A 17,639-nucleotide genomic window follows, 5' to 3' on the forward strand; every position below is an offset into this window, starting at 1 on the left:
TCAAAAGTTTCCATCAAAACATGACAAGAACCGTATGAAAATAACAAGACATGAATTTCAATTCTAACATCAATGCTACAAATTTCTCAATTATTATGATTAGTCACATTCATTGTCGATGTAGACTTTCCCCCTCCAACGCATTGTCAATGCATATGACCTAACAAGAAAACAAAGAAAAACATAATACTAGTTTTTGAAAAAAAAAGAACAAAGCTTCCTTTATACATGGATCAATATTTCAAAACAAACCCATTAGCCATTTAAGGCACCTCACAGGAGGATTTGAAATTGAAATTCTAACCAAATTGTTCCAAAGAGTGAATACTTCTCATCCACGACTTAAAACATTGAAAAATCAACTCAAACGTTTCCATCAAAACATAACAAGAACTATAAGAAAATAACAAGACATAAATTTCAATTCTAACATCAATGCTACAAATTTCTCAATTCTTATGATTAGTCACATTCATTGTCGATGTAGACTTTCCCCCTCCAACGCATTGTCAATGCATATGACCTAACAAAAAAACAAAGAAAAACATAATACTAGTTTTTGAAAAAAAATGGACAGAGCTTCCTTTGTACATGGATCAATATTTCAAAACAAACCCATTAGCCATTTAAGGCACCTCACAGGAGGATTTGAAATTGAAATTCTAATCAAATTGTTTCAAAGAGTGAATACTTCTCATCCACGACTCAAAACATTGGAACATCAACTCAAACGTTTCCATCAAAACATAACTAGAACTATATGAAAATAACAAGACATGAATTTCAATTCTAACATCAATGCTACAAATTTCTCAATTCTTATGATTAGTCACATTCATTGTCGATGTAGACTTTCCCCCTCCAACGCACTGTCAATGCATATGACCTAACAAGAAAACAAAGAAAAACATAATACTAGTTTTTGAAAAAAAAAGAACAGAGCTTCCTTTATACATGGATCAATATTTCAAAACAAACCCATTAGCCATTTAAGGCACCTCACAGGAGGATTTGAAATTGAAATTCTAACCAAATTGTTCCAAAGAGTGAATCCACAACTCAAAACATTAGAACATCGACTCAAAAGTTTCCATCAACATGACGAGAACCATATGCTACAAATCCCTCAATTCTCACACTCGTCGTCGATGTAGACATTCCGTCTCCGACGTGTCTCATAGATTTCAGAATTGTATCACATGTCTGCTTCCATGCTCCGAGCCATCTCCTCTGCGTAGATCGGCATGGAACTTCCAACCAACAAGAAAATGCATCATCAAGGCAAAATACTAAACAAGACATAGAAGCAATATCCATAAACACTAAATACCAATGTTGACATCAAAAGGATAACAAAAAACATAAGCAATGTCAATGGCGTAGTAAGACGTGGGCCTCACTAGTCGTCAAAGGGATTGACACGCGATGGCATATCATCCTCATCATCAATATCTAAGGAGGTGCAGGGGTCCTCTCTACTCCGCTTTCTATGACGAACCATCCTAATCCCACACAAGCTGCCAGTGCAAGGGATGTACCACATCCAAGCTCCAAGAAAATACCTCCACGCCGACAAAGGAGCTCCACAAAGCATGCAACAAAATAATGGCTCCGCTGCAATCCACCTCGCAATGGCTCTCCTGAAGATGATCTGGCTTGAGAGAGCTCTGGAACATGATGCATCATAAAAGAATCCGATGACTGCATACCAAGGCAAGAAAGTAGGACAATGCTCTCTGCTACGAAGCACGGTGGATGCATACCTACTCGATGAACCATAAATAGCACAGAGCAAAGACACTATAACAAAAGAGGCACGATTAGAGAAAGTAACAACATAAATCATTGGAGTATTAATACAAAGCAAGTGTAACACCTCAATGGGACTGCCAAAACTCTCAAAATGACCATAGGCTCCATGATGGAGTACTACAATACGTCGATGAACAACCATCTCTGCAGCACGACAAAACCTCTCCGCCCACCCAATGGCCTCTCCTGTTCAAAGCATTAATTATTATGAACACTTTTAATGATTATACTATCTTATGGCATGATCATAAACAAAAGGATCTCACCCGCCGTAGACACCATGATTAGAAGCCAGCCTGAATTTGCTAGTGTCGAGAATGCCAAATGAATTCCAGGACGTACATGATCCTCATTGCAAATGTCCCAGTGAGGTAGAGTAGAGGAGCCTACTAGGGACCCACCAAAGGGAAGATCCAAGAAAATGAAATCAGCAGGCCATGGAACGGATCTCCCCCCGCGAGTATATAGTGTAGCTTCCAAACGTGCCCGTGAAAGATGCTCATGTACACGGATCCATATGGGATTCGGGACTCCCGCTTTGAAGTCTGCAGCAATGGCAATGTAGTCCCCCACTATGGCCATGCACCGTGTGTCAACAAAACTAGAATGTTTTGTAGTGGAGACTCCATAAGATAAACAAATGAGATAGTCTTCCTAGCCATGAGGGTGCCAAAAGACACTGGAGCATCACAACAAGATAAAATAATTCATCTATGAAGCATATTTTAGGAAAGCATTAACAAACTTTTATAAGACATACCAGGCATTGAGCCCACATCCTCCTCTACGATCGTATCCACAAATGTTTCCTTTTCCTTTTGAGAGTTGTGTGCATCTTAAACAAAACATTTTAAGTCAAAATACTACTAACTTATGGTTGTTTGACATGCCAAAGAGTGAAACATACCTGCATGTCTCTCCTCTCGTGTATCTGCTGGTGGATTTTGCATCACAACATCCCCCGACATCGTCTCATGTAGCTCTCTTTCACGACCAAGAACATGACCTTATTCCATATCTATCCACCACAGACAATTCTCAATCTCCCATGCACTCAAGGTGCGCATACTAGAGGGGTACATGCATGTGTCTTGAGTAGCCATCTGAGTCCACTGTCTTGCCAAAAAAGGCATGGCAGGTAATACATTCTTGGATACCAAAAACATAAGGAATCTACAATGAACGGCTAACAAGTTACATGAAACTCGTCACATAAACATAACAAATTAATAAAATTGCAATTAATAAATTGTTCACCTGAAAGACAAACATTGTGCTGACATTCGTAATGTATCTACCTTCTTCAATGCTTGCTTCTCCACATCCTTCGTCTTTGCTCCAAGAGACACTTCAATTGGAAACAAAAAGGGCCTGGCTTCAAATTTTATCTCCTCAACATAGAATGTGAGGGTAGAGTCATGTGGCAAAGGCACAACGCACATCCATAAGATCTGACACAATCTGAAATGCCCTTTCAAAGACTCGTGCCAAAAAACCCTCTCTACGAAGCCACCTACAATCCCAAAAAGAGTGAGAAAAAAAAGACAATACAACATATTCAAGATTAATTATCCACAATAATCTTACATGCGAAAGACGTGATCTCCTTTCTTAAGACCATATGCACCCCTTGTAATTTTGTCCGCTTCAAGCAAAGAAATCCAATGAATCTTGTTTTGAACAGGGGCATCTTGGAGTGCTATTAAGTTCAATTTCTCCAATGTAGCCCAGCTATCATTACCCCATTTCAGAGACAAAACCCTTGCTAGCCAATCCGTCCCAAGGTTGGGATCCACTATGTTAAGTAAGTGCAATATGAGTATAAAAATGACAATTGCTTTAATTACATATTGTACCATTTGCCACAAACAAAGAGTAGATGCAAACAAATAAAGTACCTTCCCAATACGATCTTGATATTTGTGTGTGATCTCCTGGTGAATTCTTTCCTCTTTCTTTTTAAAGTCTTCGTCAGACAAACCATGCTTCACATTCGACATTCTCTTCTCTTTCTCTTTTGTCATTTGAATCTAAAATCCAAAATAAGCAAGACTATTTTAATAATCACGCATACCAATGACAAAAGAAAGCATTTAATTTGATTCATACATCATAGAACAATCTGTCAAGGTAACGTCGAGTGAGCGGATACCAAGGCTCGAAACCTTTGGCATACTTTTTTCCGTACGGCGGGCAATAAGATTTTGATCCTTTTCAGGTAAACCGTTTAAGTACATCACATGATCCACCGCACAAATGTTTGTGGTATTAACTATCTCATCACGAAGGTGAGTGACAACCAGAGCATGAGTATTCATGCTGCATTGATATATCATGTTAGCATTCAAATATACATTAACTTAAACACTAGCAAAGTTGAACAAGTGAAACACTTACAAGTTCATTCTTTGCAAACTGCTTAGCAATGCAATCTCAGGCACTTTGGTAGGATCTATGATAGTGCACAAAACACGACAATGCTTCTCCTTCGAAGTGAAAAACCTTTCTTTAATTGCCTCTGTCCATGCCACAGTACGATGATTCCCTTCCCAAACATAGAACATGTGATTGACAAGATCTTGAAACTTTGGTTTCTTTTTCAATTCACATTCGAATTCTTCATTGATCTCATTCCATAGAGGTCCCCATGTTGCTTTGATCTCATCTTGAGTACACACAATAGGTTAACTTTAAACAAAATCCAAAGAATGTGAACAATGGCAAAAAGATAGAAAGTATTAACATACCTGTCACAAGGCTCTCCTCTCTTTTGCATGTCAATAAAGAGACAATAAAAGCTCCTTTCTCTAGCATATAGCCTTCTTTTGCGAAGGCAGACTTCAACCCACTAAGATCGTCTCTCAACCCTCTCACCCTTGCATATGTAATCAATCTGCACAAGGGAATAGAGGGACAATCAAAGCAGCTAAATATACGTGTGCTCTCAAGCATATCTGCTCCCCTATGCATGAAGATTTTTTGTTCATCCTCCATTTCTGCGGCTGTAGTAACCTCGTCCCTTATCTCCCATGGGACTATCTACAACCCATTCTCCTCAAGGGCTAGTGTCACATCTATCTCATGTAAAGATCCCTGCCCCATGTCCATAGATAAAATCTCCTCTTCTTGTGTTTCTAGCTCCTCTACCATGATAGTAGCTGAAACCGAAGAGGCTTGATCACTGTTGTCCACTTGACCACAAGAGATTTGGTCACTACTCCTCTCTCTGGGCACGACCACGGGATCTAGGACTGATCCAACGTAAATAAACAATTCAACATTTTTAGTCATCTTCAAAAAGAATCAGTTGTTGATGCAAACACATAATGAAACATAAAGTATTGTTATGGAATAAGAAAATGAAACAAAATTTAATTTATATTTAGAGCACTATTTCAAATACTATGCATAGCCCATGAGATACATCTCCAACAATTTTTTTAAACCAAGGCTATAAAATTTATTCCAACATTATTATAAAACTTTGAAACACCTGGCAGGAGGACGTCCTCTTCGAGTAGATGAACCATTTTTGCCTGCCACATCGATTGCCCTTGTCTCGTGAATTGACCTACACAAGTCATGGCATAAACTTAAACTTACAAACATGGCATAAGTAGCTTTACAGAAAATTGTATTAGCGAAAAAACAAACGAAATGCACAATCTCTAGTTGGACATAATGATACATCATTGAACACCATTCGGTGGGAAGCAATTGGCTAAGCAAACCAACCAGGGAAAAATTTCAAGCCAAGAGTTTAGTTGTTGATAGAGCCGCCCGCTGGCGTTTGGTCATTGTGACAACCCGCAAAGAGTAAATTTTTAAAAATTAGATTTTTTTTTACACATTTTTTCCTTACACACATGATACCACTCTGAGCACTTCTCGCACGGTCTTCCTCGATCGACAACACAATTACATCACCAAATTTAGATGTATCAACTTCGACCAACAGCCAATATCACCTCAACTCATCGCATGAACTCCAACGCCTTCACCTATGGCCCTTGGGCTCGGCCACATTAGCTCACACACACCATATCCAAGGGAAGACACACTCGTTGAAACAGAAAATCCAATGCTCTCACACACGGAGGGGAGATTTGGTCCAACCTTTGAGGCCCTACCAATTCTTGAACCTGCCTCTGCTCGCCCACGCGAGGAGGCACATAGAGCACGAGGTCAATGAATGCAGCTCCAACTATCCATTCTCGATCCCCTCAAGCTGTCGCGTTGGCTAATTCTAGCTCTGCACGGCTGGCTCTTTCATACGAGCTCAATCTCGGCTCCATCTCATTATGTAGGTGGTTGCCCCTCCTGGTGAGCTCCAATCTGTGGTGCCCCAATTTACTTGCATCAGTGGCGCCCCAATCTGTGGCTGCCCCTCCTGGTGAGCTCCAATCTATGGTGCCCCAATATGTTTTCATACGAGCTCGAGCTCGGCACCATCCCATTCTGTGGTGCCCCAATCTGCTTGCATCACCTTGCGTCCTCGGCACCATCCCATTTTGTGGCGCCCCACTCTCTAGGGACATAGTTGTTAATCAACACAAAAAAAATCACATGTGTTGTAAGTGCTTAATGCACAGCACACAAGAATCTCTAGCAGCGCAAAACGGCTTCAAGAACATACAAAAAAGTTACCTGTGTTGTCAGTGCTAGATGCAGAGCGCAGAGAGAATCTCTGGCAGCGCAAAAGGACTGTCTCGAAGCGGAAAAAGGTTGTCTTGAAGCGGGATGAAGCTTGTGTTGGCAACACGAAGAGCAGCAGGGGATTCGAAGTTTGGAGCTATCGCAACCAACGCACGCCGACGCGCACTCCTTGCAGCAGCGAAGAAATGATCCCCTGCGTCCTCGAACCTGCTCTGTCTGTCGTGCGACGGGAGTTGAAGCTCGACAAAAAAAAAAAATTGTTTAAAAACTTGGCAAACCTACATATGAGAACCACTTGAGTTAGGGTGGTTACATATTGTCTGCCCAAAGTTGGGCGCACTTGCGTGGACTCCAGACGCGAGCTCCTATTCGGCCTGCAAAAGGTTCAATGCCCAAGACGATGGACAGCGAAACCCCGTTGCCCAAGGTTGGGCAAGGATGGAGCTCGCTACGCGACAGGTCATCGTTTAATCAATACTGAATTCAACTTGGACATGCAAGTGTGTAAAACACGCCCGCCCACCCCAAAAAGATGGTGGGTGCCTGCCCATTGGTCTAAAACCGGCCTTAAATGGACTAAATTTGAAGGTTTTTACACGAGATTACACTTTAATTTTAGAATTTTGTAGGTGACTATTCTCTGCTGCAATTTTGATTTATATCAAATTCTCAAAAAAAACCTCTCAAATATTGTAAGTTCTTTAAAGACCTCGAATATTTTGTCATAAATGCCGTAAAAGCTGCTCGGATTTTCAAAAAAAATTTGAATATCGTGGTGACTGTCTATCATAAGAAGAGTGACTGTCTATCATAAAAAAATATGAGTTAATTTGAAGTAAAAAAATAGCCAACTCGAACGTGGAGTGGAAAAATGGAATTTTACATGATTGATAGGAGACGTTCTTGAATGCTCAACGGCTGAGGCGTCTCCACCATCACACACTGCAGCTAAATCAATTAACTTTGGTCTTTTTCAATTTCCCCACTTTGTTTAATGTTTGTATTACCTAGCACCGTAACTCAATTATCTTGCTATTCTTGAGAAGTAATCCTATTGCTCCAACTTCCATTAGAATAGTTTTATGTAATGGCTAGGCATATCACAATCTATGGACCGCAAGGTGGCCAAAAGCTTGTTCTTATCTTTGAAGGTAGCACATATGCCCTGCCTGTAGCCTCTGTGAGACAACATTTCGAATTAACTACTACCTTTAATTTGCATCCCTTAACTTTAAGTGGCGACCAGGTAAAAATGGAAGTAAATGAAACTTCTCATGGTGATGAGGTTTTCCTTCTAAATCACGACCAATGTCAGTTTTTCAAGGTTCGCATTGCACTACATGACAGTAGAATCAAGTCTACACCAGCAATAGTCTATTTGGAATCTGATGAGTTTGAGAAGCTTGGTTCTTCTAGCGTGCTTGAAATCATACGTTAAATGCCTTTGCAAAGCAATCTTTATCTGGCACTAAAACAAGCAAAAAATATCATTCAAGTTCAAGAGCTGCCTATGCATTATGATGGCTATGTTGCGTTTGAGTTTCCACCTTCTGGTGACGCTAGTGGAATGACAGGGATGGAGCAAAGAAATGATAGTCACATGTGGATAGAATATGTCACATGCAGTAGTGACACTTTTCCAGGCATTGTTCGGTTCAGCCAATGCTCAAGTCACTTGTGCTGTCATAACATTGATTGTCCATATTATCTAAGGACTAGATTATATAATGAGGTTCATTATCGTGGTCGCCTTTCAAAGTCTTCCCCACAAGGCATGCTTACACCTGACTATGGCACCTTGATATGCAGTCATTGCTCTCAAATGCTTGAATGTGTGGCCATCTATCTAGCAGTTATTTATTATTGTATGCCAAGAGATAAGCAAAGTTGGACCCGATGCGTGTTACATTTAGGTGAGCATCACCATCCATGTGGAGTAGGAAGGTCCTGATCAAATGAAGAAAAAGTTGCATCAGTGCTACAAACTCGTGCTTCTGCAAATCCATTTACCACAGCGAAGCAGTTGGAGCGTACAATTGCTCAAGATTTTATAATGGAAAAGCTCGTCATGGAGAATGCTGAGAACACCAAATGCATTGAAGACGGTGATTTTGCTGAATTTCTTGACACAATCACGCCTTTGTCAAACAAGCGAAGGATTGAGAGAAGCTTGGAATGTCCCAAAAGATCAAAAAACATAAGTGCAAAAGGTTTAGAAGTAGTGCTTGATCTAAAGAGCAAGAGTAGGTATCCATACATTCACGATGTTCTTTTTCCTGGCCAACTTGGAGATGGACAACAGCCACATGTATTTAAGATGTCAACCATTGGTCCGAGAAGTGGGGTTGATCTAGTTAATCGAATGCGCCCAGGTGGAAACTTGGAACACATGTGGGTGCACTTTGATCATGTGCATCGTGTGCATGGATGGCCAACAATGTCTGCACATGTTTATGATCCGTTTGTGCGTGAACTTCTGACAATTGCAACATGTGAATTTACTGTGGAGAATAAGTTTGCACAAATAGAGTTTTGGAGGATGCTCAATAAGGTGGTTGAAGTCCAAGGGTATGATAAGCCCGAGTTTAGAGGTTTCATGGCTGATGAAGCAAATGCAAATTGGATAGCAGTTAGAATCTTTTATTTTGGAGGTCCCAATATGGCTATGCCTACCAAGGAACGATCATGTGTGTTCCATTGGGAGCAATCCATGATCCGTCATACTGTGAAGTGCATTAAGCCTTCCTCCCAAGAAGAACACAAGATTAAATGCCGTAATTGGGGAATTGCATTGTCAAATAATCAAGCAGAATTTTGCAAGGGAGAACTTTGTCGCTATTGGAGAGTTGGGCATGCTATTGATGGAGAGGTTTCATGTCTAGAGACTTGGTTGGCTTGGTGGGATGTCAGAGTTTCACATTGGGGAGGACGATTTGTTATGCAAGATGAGTCTGGCATTTTTATCCCTAACACTAACTTGTCTGAGAGCAAACATGCTAGCATGCGGGCATGCTTTGGTTTCAAAGAAAAAATTAGTTTGTATGAAGCTGCAAGGGCAGACATGGCAATGGCAGTGCTACAAAGTGTAAAGTATAATGCTTACCTCAAAGGTGAAAAGACATGCAGTGGTCCGAGTATACAAGACCTTGCCCAGAGATTCTTTAATCGATCGATCGTCCACAGCTTCGGTTGCTACAAAATTGGTCAATCTTACTCACTCTACGATGAAAGAAATGGGTTTGCAAAGTCCAGAGATGAATAGGTCATATAGCAGGGAGAAGAAAGTGAAGAAGAAGAGGTCAATCTTTGTGGATGGTGGTGTTGTGCTAGAGGAGGATAGCCACAGACCTGATTTTGTTACAGTTATTGAACACATTAGTGGAAAAAGACATGCAAATGTACAAGGGGATACAAAATATTGGCCAGAGGTGAACGTTGCAAAGACAGTATGGGAATTAGGAGAACTGAACCCGGACGTAAGATGACATGTTTTGGGATTTTGCAGGATCAAACAGAGAGATGTGGAAGATTCATTAATGAAGGCTCTAATGACATTAAGAGAGGGGTTGCAGCACCTTGTTTTTGGGGTCGAAGAAAATATCCCTCATCTGGGTCAAATCCTGGGGGGATAGTAGAGGGTTATGTTTGGTTTTGCAATGCTAGTAGCTTGCACACATGGAAAATTCATGACATGGTGGTGGGACCACCCGGACCTGCACCAGGTGTTTGGAGTGTCGTTGAGGGCACTAATCTTGTGCCATATGAGGCAAAACAACTACAAGCTAATGGATTTGTGCTTCATCAGCAACATGGAGCAAGAGATGTAGTTCTGAAATGGGGGATTCGAGATGCAAATAGAGTTCCAAGTGCCTTTCGACCAAGATATAGGGATGGCAAGATTGTCAAGTGGCGATCCAAACTAACAAAGGAATTTCAAACAAGAATTGATTTGGGGACGTGCTTGGTGGAAGAATTGATTAAAGAAGTTATTATTGTGTGCAATGAAACACATGTTTTCTATGTTGGCACAGAGGGCTCAAGGATAAAGGGAGTTTCATGCTCTGTGACATTATCAGATTTTCCAAGGTTCACTTGTGAAGATTTTCAGAAGAGAGAGTCCAAGAGGCTAACATATGTGCCATGCAAGCATATATACTATGTGTTTCTTCATGTTTTAGGTTTGGACTCTCATGCCCATGAGTTCATGCACCAAGCGGCTTTGACAAAGGTAGAGCTCTTTCAAGCTCTTGGTGGAGTATGACCGAACACACAGTAATAGATCAAATGTTGTGCTCTAAAGTTTTTGTATGTAATTGTGGGTTTTTTGGCCCCTATAGCCGTGCCTTTGGGTGTGAAGGTTTTGCACTTTATGTGTTTTGTGGTCCTATGCTAAGCCTTGCTATGCGAGAGAATATCTAAGGTTTTGAGCAGGTTTTTGAGTATGTACCAAATGAATTAGATGTGGATGTATGGTTCTTTTATTTGAAAAAAATCAAGATATGACTAGTTCATTTTACTACTCTATGTTCAATATCTGAACTATTGCAATATTGATATGCTCTTTTCTATTGTACATATTTGCTCGGTTTCCTGTTCGCTCGGAAGTATTTGCTCGGGGTTAGGGATTCCTCCTAGTTTTAAGGCGGGTAAAAAGAAAACTTGGACTCTCTGCTTGGCAATCAAAGATTGAAGATGCTTTATCAACATAAGAGAGGCTTTGTACCTTTCTTAGCACATGCAACCAAACGGACAAATTTTTGTTAACTAGCAAGATTTGTAGTTTCTTAGTGTTTCATTGCCAATGCGCATACGCGACCAACTACCATTGAACCACCAGTGCCTACCTTGAGCACTTGAATATTTTTGTGAAGAGGGGAACCAAAAAAAATTGAAGGAGTTGATGGCTGCCTATTATTGGAGTTTTGAAACACCAACAACAAAATATTTAACCTTTGGAAAGCGCAACATCTTCTTCCCGGCCTCAACCTTTTTGTTGCAACCTTCACTGCGCTAGAAAGCATTTTGAGACACTGGTTTGCCAACAAGCTTAATAAAAAAAGATCCTTGCACATTTTGAAATGCTCTACCTGCATAGAGGATGACAAACTCCATTGACATGCCTTGTAACAATAGATTTTTAAGAAGCTACCCCTTGTTCACTACATGGGCTCCAATGCGTGCGCTTGTTGCTACCACCATGAGTGGCTTGTTGATATGATAACTCCAGCACCGCCTAGGAGTTTTGATACCACTATTAGGGTGCAATGGGCTATGTTGGGTGATACCTTGAGAGCTTCACCATGGCAGGAAAGTGAGTAGCCAAAGCAATAAGAGAGAGTAGAGAGAGCATAACAAATTGACCAAAAATAAAACCACACTGAGAATTACAATGTGAAATTGATGGAATAGTTGCATAAAATTTTGGCTTAAATATGGGCGTGTGTGCCTACTAAATGGCATGTGCAATCCAATATGTGAATGAATAATTGGTATTTTTTACCAATTATGATGATGAATTGGCCAAATAGTTGATGTGGGTTCATAAATTGGCTTTAAGGATTGAGAAAGATCACTCGATTGTTATTCAATTGTGGAAATTATTAGTGTATTGCCATGCTAATGATTGACCAATGCTATGAACTTGAAAATGTTACATTGATGCGTGTGCAAAATTGTAGTCGAAATTCAAGCATGAGTGACGTTACAAACCAAAAATGACAAATCGCAATTGGTTTGGATGATTAGGGATTTTGCAAATGAGCAATCAAAATTGCAATGCATGAATGGCATGTTTTGTCTACATTGTCTACATAGAATGCTTGCTTTGAAATCATTTTTATGGAAAAACAAAAATTTTCAAGCCTACATTAGTGTGGAAATGACATCAAACATGATTTTTGAGCAAAAGTTTAAGGATGTATTTATTAAGTTCATTGTATTAAAGTTTGTTGGGGAATGCTTCATTTATACCAAAGAAAAGGAGATTTGTGTGCGATCAATGAAATTAACCAACAAATTGTTCAAGAATGGAATCTTAATCAAAGAGGAATCACAAAAAACGGTGTCTCCATACATGCCAAATTGGTTACACATGAATGTTCAAAGGCTACCATGCATGGTATGGTATACCAGCTGTTGCCGTTTAAATTCTCTGTAAAAGCTGTTTTTTTGGGGTTGCTCTACGTTAACACTGGCTTTTTTAGGGGTTTGCTACTGCTTGACTTAGCATGGTAGTACTCTGTTGACAGTAACCGAACATACTATGGGGGCTTACTGATCATCAAAATGCTTTGTGATTTACTTGGTACTGTCGCTTTTACATAGGTTTTTCATCACTATTCTAAGAAGCCTAGATAGGCCCTATGTATTGGTTGGATATGGGTACATACATGGGGGTGATGTTTTTTGTCCTACTGCGCGTTGATATTGAATGATTTTTAAAGGTTCATAGGGGTGTTGGGACCAGTTGCACACCGTGGTTGTACTTGGTCATTAATCTATTGATTGGGATAGGATATACATTGCATTATTATCATTCACACAGGCGCGTGTAGCTCCTTTTGTAGCTTTGGGAATTGATTTGGTGCTAGCACTTAAGCATGGTATATATGTTTTTCCTTTAAACTTCATGGTTGGACTCAAGGCCTGGCTTGTATCCGCTAGGGCTCCTTGCTACTTGGTTTGCTAAAGAGATGTATAAGGTGAGTGATGAAGAAATTGTTGGATGATTTGGAGCCCATATACCATGATGGGAATCTGACCTAAAAACAAAGACTTTGATGCTTTGTAAGAACTATAAATGGAACTTTCTAAAAAATCTTATATAAACTTCATATGGTGGAGTTTTCATAACTTATAAACTGATAAAAATATTAAAAGGGGGGGATTCAGACACTTGAATTAGAAGGGGTGATGGACTTCTAATCAAAATGATATTCTTTTGCTAGAAACTTTGGGAATTTTTTCAAAAAAGAAAACATTTGCTACATAAATACTATGCACTAAGCTTGTAAGTCAAAAAAAGTTTATAAGATGGACATGGATAACAACTGGTATAGTCCATTGATACCTGTAAAACACATCCAAGGATAGTTCATATTTGTTGTCTTGTTTGGATGGATGCAGGTAAGGAATCTATCTTTTCTTGGAATTTTTTTTGGATTTAACAAGTTGTCCAACATAGGGCTACACATACATCTACTGCAAGGGAAGTTCTTCAGGCATTTTTATACTGGAATGGGGCTTCATTCTTACAAGCTTTGTACAAAGATAATTCTAAGGCTGAGTTGTTTTTGTACTTATCATGTCCTTTATTCTGAAGCCAGTTGTATTTTGAATGTAAAAAGTCCAATTATGTCTTATTCTTTATGATAAAACAGCTACACACACACAGCACTCCCTCTCTCTCTCTCTATCACTATATTGATCTCTTTGTCACTGTCCCTATCTTTCACACACACACACACACACACACACACACACACACACACACACACACACACGTAACACTCCCTCTCTTTCTAATAATCTCTCTCTCTCTCTCTCTCTCTCTCTCTCTCTCTCTCTCTCTCTCTCTCTCTCTCTCTCTCTCTCTCTCTCTCTGTGTGTGTGTGTGTGTGTGTGTGTGTGTGTGTGTGTGTGTGTGTGTGTGTGTTGGGGGTCCCATCGTTGCATAGCTTCAATGACCAACAAAATTATCAATCAGGAGGGATGAGCTACCCGGCTAGGGTATGGAAACAGTCACATGATTAGTGAGCTAATCATGGCGACACAAATGGTTGACTCTACGAGGTGAGCTTCTCAGCCTATGGAGGAGCTAAGCCACAATGAAGGGCAATCTCTACATCCACTTCTCTTCACCTCTAATCAACCCAATCACACATACAAACGATTGCAAAACACACACAACACTAATCCTATCATGCAACGCACTAATCGCAAGCACACACACATAGATCTATCGAGCACCACACTCCAATCAAATCTACATGCACACACAAGAAAAAGAGGGCAATCGCACAAGATTAGAGAGGGATTAACCACTAATTAGTTACGATCTAGCTAATCTAAGCATCATAGGAGCATAAGAAGCATGAGAGAGGCATATTGAAAGATAATTAAGCATTTATTAGTGTAAACCAAGTCACATGAGCAAGGAGAAGCTCAATGGCTCCATAGCCACACACCTCAAGAGCTCTCACCAGAGAGTGTTCTCAACAAATGAGCTTGAGAACCCTAATTTCTTTTACACACTGCCTTATATACCTAGGGTAAAAATATGCAATGTCCGAGCGCCCAAGGCCTTTAGGACTCCACCACTTACTGAGTTTGCTACTAGGCACACTAACTGACCTGTTCTTTATAGCTTGGCACTCCCATTGAGCCCGTAATACATTAAAATATTACAATGGCTTGAAATAAATCAAGAATTTACAATTCATGACCATTTTGGAAAAATGTGGAAATTGTGTAACTCCAAATTTTACTGTTTCTTCCGGTTGATCTTCGATGTGCATCCGTATGTTTTCGGTCTTTAGTAACTCTTGTTAATTGATGTTGACTCAATTAACATTCTCCCCTTCCGATTTTAGTGCCAGTCCTCAGGCACTGTTGAAAAGTGTCTGTGGAGGCTGTGGAAGGTTTTTGATTGGTTGTTGATGGGCTAATTTCTTCAATTGTCGTTGATTTTATTGATGAGGTTCAATTTGCTGTAGCATCTTCATTGGTCCGAGTAGGTCTGATGTGAGAGATGATGTTGCATTTGTCCTTTGTAATAGCGTACCCCAAGATTTCTAATCGCCTAGTATTGACTTAACTGCATTTTTGTAATCATATCACCATGGTCTTCATTGTCGGTTATACCAAGGTCAATACCAAGCAATAGGGATCATTGGGCAGTCCCCAAGCTTCCTATTTGCCCTGTATTGACTTCACTGTATGAAATGTCTTTTCATTGTCGGTTATCATGCCCCAAGGTCTTTGTTGGCGCTTGTAACAGCTTTAACACCTAGGTCAACACCAAGCGATAGGGAGTGTTGGCCAATCCCCAAGCTTTCTTTTTGCTAAGTAGTGACTTATTGCATAACTTGTCTTTCTTTTGTTGGTTATCATGCCCCAAGGTCTTTTTGCTGGCGGTTGTAACGGAGTTAACATCAACGTCAACACCAAGCAATAGGGAGCGTTGGACAGTCCCCATATTCCTACTCGCTCAATATTGACTCCATTGTATAATTTGGCGGTTAGCTTGTTGCTTGTTGTAGTCCACTCAAGGTTCATAGGTGGAAGCAAAAAGAGTGTCTAATGCATATGTCCAATGATGGGACATCCTATTTATGCATACACAGAAATGCATGGGAAACAATATGATGTGCAAGAAAGATTTTGAGGGGTTATTCAGAAAGATGGTGTAGCTATAAAAGCATATGATATGGCTTTGCAAGCTGACACCCCTTTAGGTATGGTTTTTTTTTACGAGGATATGTGCTCTCATCTTACTGTGCATTATGCGTGAGTGTTGGACTCTATGACACTCCACCAATTGTAAGTTAATAGACTTCAACTCTTATGCTAATCTCATCAAGCATGAGCGACATGACTTAGATATGCTCAGCTCTTCCAATTTGAGCGTAAGCCTAATGACTATGACTCTTAGCACAGAGTTTAATATGACTTGAAGCTTTGGGACTAATGCTTTGCTCATTTTATGGCTCAGCAGCACTACTCTGACTATGCCAAAGAGTGTTTTTTGCACCCTGGCGACTTGACTTTTTACATTCTCGTGCTTACTACAAACATTTCTTCAGGTAAACATAAGCTTGAATCCTCAAAGAGAGGATTAGTGAAGGACCAAGTTGGCATTGAAGTTTTCTTTTGCCATACCTATTTCATTTTCTTTGAATTTACATTTCTGTTGGTTGGGTTGTCCTTCTTTGACTGTGAAGACTCCATTATCTGTTTGATTTTCCAATTGGGCCTGTTGTTGATAGAAGTCTTTGATGTTGTTGTAGGCCTCTATTGGCTGTCGGCATCTCGCTTTTGACTAGGAGCATTGGAAGACTTAGGAATCCAAATCTCTTGATGACCTTTGTAACTCCTTTGTTGACTTTGCTTTGCTTTAGGTCTTGTTGAGCTCTTGAGATCTTCATGCAAGCCTGGTGTAGTTGCAATCGGCTTACGATTGACTGGTAGAAAAATCTTTGTATAACCTGTGGAGAATCCTTGTCCAAGAGGAACGTTTTTGAGATCCGTCTTTGTTCTGTATCCTCTTGAGAGTTATGGTAGACTTTAGCATGTTTTTAATGTTGTTCTATTGTATACATGCTTCTTAGGTATCCTAAGATATTGTCAATTCTGATACATTGTGGGCCTCTTTTCTTGGGAGGGACTTGTCGTTACTTCATATGCTCCAACTTGCAGTATTGGTACCCATATCTGCCTATTACCTCTATATTAATCCTGTTCTTTTAAGCTCCATTGTGATGCTATCCATCCCATGTGTTTGTCTTTTTGTGTTGATTTCTTGTCTTTAATCCAAATCGGATCATTGACTTTGACTAAATTTCTTGGACCAAACACTTGCTTGACTTTCCTTTGATTTCTTGAGTACTTGGGCTGATATCCCTTTGCTTTTCTCAGTGTCTTCTTAAAGCTTTTAGTTGGGTCAGCAATTGACTTGAAGTTTTGGAAGCCTGACTTTCTTGAAAAAGCTGATCCATGAGGGTTCTTTGATGTAGAGGCATCTGCTGTCACACCTTTTGTGCTAATTGGTGGAGGGTCCACTTTAGCTTTACCTTTGTCTGCAAGATTTTTCTTTGATTCTTGTGACTTCTGCAACTCTGAATCTAGCATTATCTGTACCTATAAATACTGCTTGCTACCACTTGAAAAAGAGAGTATTAGCATTGTATCTTCTTTGTAGGCCTTGTGTTGATCTAACCACTGATGTCCAAGGATGACATCACAATGCATGTCCTTTGGATACTTTACCTGAAACTTTACCTGCTCTTCATGATTTTGGATGCTAAGGGTAGAAACCATTTCTTTCTGACTTGTAGCCTTACCCATGATTTCTCTATTATCTGGATTGCCTCGAGTACTCTCTAGGATGCTTAGAATGTTGTCTGCAACCATATTGCAATTTGCTTCTTTATCCAATAGAGCATTACATTTGA

General features: G+C 40.0%; 2 pseudogenes; one reads left to right on the plus strand and one right to left on the minus strand.

Moving 5' to 3' along the window:
- Positions 1 to 1,452: 1,452 nt before the first annotated feature.
- Positions 1,453 to 3,433, minus strand: LOC147446697 (uncharacterized; annotated as a pseudogene).
- Positions 3,434 to 6,000: 2,567 nt separating this feature from the next.
- LOC147446698 (uncharacterized) overlaps positions 6,001 to 17,639 on the plus strand; it is a 34,651-nt pseudogene continuing 23,012 nt past the window's right edge.

This window comes from Adiantum capillus-veneris, chromosome 12 (genome assembly GCF_014529385.1).
Source record: "Adiantum capillus-veneris isolate H3 chromosome 12, ASM1452938v2, whole genome shotgun sequence".
Lineage (NCBI taxonomy): Eukaryota > Viridiplantae > Streptophyta > Polypodiopsida > Polypodiales > Pteridaceae > Adiantum > Adiantum capillus-veneris.